Raw genomic sequence first — 2,280 nt, 5'->3', positions numbered from 1 at the left:
GTCTCCTTGGGGGACCCCCGCCCGACCGTTCCGCTGTCCTGGCGTAGGAACGTTTTCGATGCCATCCACGGGCTTGCGCACCCTGGCGTGAGGGCTTCACAAAAACTACTGGCGTCCAAGTTCGTCTGGAGAGGGATGCGCAAGGATGTCCGCGACTGGGCCAACACCTGCGTCGTGTGCCAGCGGGCTAAGGTGCAGCGGCACGTCAAAGCTCCCGTGGCCGTTTTTGAAGTACCGGAGCGGCGATTCGATCACGTCCATGTCGACCTCGTTGGCCCACTACCGCCATCACAGGGTTTCACACATCTCTTGACTATTGTCGACCGTACCACCAGGTGGCCAGAGGGCATTCCTTTGACGTCCACCTCCTCCGCGGATGTCGCCCGGGCTTTTCTTTCCTCCTAGGTTGCACGTTTCAGCGTTCCTTCTGATATTTCGTCGGACCGCGGGCCGCAATTCTCGTCTGCACTGTGGAACGCCATAGCCTTGGGTTTGGGCACCAAGCTCCATCGGACTACGGCTTACCATCCGCAGGCAAATGGACTATGTGAGCGCTTTCATCGGTCCTTGAAGGCGTCGCTGCGGGCCAGCCTCCAGGGGGCCACATGGATAGACAGGCTGCCTTCGGTGATGCTCAGGTTACGCACAGCGCCCAAAGAGGACCTGCAGGCATCGGCCACCGAGCTGGTTTATGGACAGCCACTCCGCGTGCCAGGCGAGTTTCTCCCGTCACCAACGCGACCTTGGTCGGCAGCCGAACAACTGGAGGCCCACCGGGACGCAGCTCAATCTTTTAGGCCAATTCCGACGTCACATCACGGTTTGCCCACGTCACAAGTTCTGCCAGAGCTTATGCAGGCTAAATTAGTTTTTGTCAGGCATGACGCCCACCGTAGTCCTCTCACACCTCCATATACAGGCCCTTTCCAGGTACTGCAGGCGGGTGCCAAGAGTTTTTTAGTGGACGTCGGGGGCAAGCCTGACCACATTTCCGTGGACCGCCTCAAGGCCGCACACCTGGACCTCGAGCGACCGGTCGAGGCAGTGCAGCCACCGCGTCGTGGGCGGCCGCCTGCTGCCGCCACACCTGACCGGACTGTTCCGCAGGCCAGCTCATCGTCTGCCCAGCCCATTCCTCTCCGGGAATATCGGAGTCGTTCGAACAGGCTTGTCCGACCTCCTCTGCGATTGACTTTTGTGGTTAAAGACACTTCTGGGGGGGCGCATGTGGCAAAGCCACCAAGGGACTCCTGTATGACTATATAACTGCCTTTAACAGAGTGCTACAGCACCTATGTTTGTTTACTGTTTGTAAATAGCCCGTTCTCGGTAAGTTCCAGAACCAGCGCGATGACGTCATCACGTTGGTCACGGGACGTCCCGAACGGCGGGAAACGTGATGACGTCATGACGTCAGGCTGGGAGGTTCCCAGGTCAGACCTCGCAAAGCCAGCCTTAAGACGATGCCACCTTCCACACCAGTGCTTCAGACATGTCTTCCTTTTTCCGCAACCGAGGATTCCCCTCTACCGTGGTTGACACTGCCCTCGACCATGTCAGTTCTATCTCCCGCACCTCTGCCCTCACGCCTGCCCCTCCCTCCCGGAACCACGATAGGGTTCCCCTTGTCCTCACCTTTCACCCCACCAGCCTCCACATTCAACGGATCATCCTCCGGCATTTCCGCTACCTCCAAAGTGATCCCACCACCAAACGTATCTTCCCCTCCCCTCCCCTTTCAGCATTCCGCAGGGACCGCTCTCTCCGAGACACCCTAGTCCACTCCTCTATCACCCCAAACAGCCCTTCCCCTTCGCCTGGCACCTTCCCATGCAAGCGGAGGAGATGTAACACCTGCCCCTATACCTCCCCCCTCCCCACTGTCCAGGGCCCCAAACACCCCTTCCAGGTGAAACAGCAATTTACTTGTACTTCTCGCAATCTAGTATACTGTATTCGCTGCTCACGATGCGGTCTCCTCTACATTGGGGAGACCAAACGCAGATTGGGTGACCGCTTTGCGGAACACCTCCGTTCAGTCCGTAAGGGTGACCCCGAGCTTCCGGTCGCCTGTCATTTCAATTCACCGCTCCATTCCCACTCGGACCTCACCGTCCTTGGCCTCTTGTACTGTTCCACGGAAGCTCAACGTAAACTCGAGGAACAGCACCTCATCTTCCGATTAGGCACTCTGCAGCCTTCCGGTCTCAATATCGAGTTCAACAATTTCAGATCATAACCTCGGCCCCTATTTCATTTTTACTTATATTTTTCCACTCC

This window comes from Somniosus microcephalus, chromosome 11 (genome assembly GCF_052327205.1).
Source record: "Somniosus microcephalus isolate GS21.2 chromosome 11, FLI_Smic_1.0, whole genome shotgun sequence".
Classification (NCBI taxonomy): Eukaryota; Metazoa; Chordata; class Chondrichthyes; order Squaliformes; family Somniosidae; genus Somniosus; species Somniosus microcephalus.
This window is presented reverse-complemented; position numbering follows the sequence as displayed.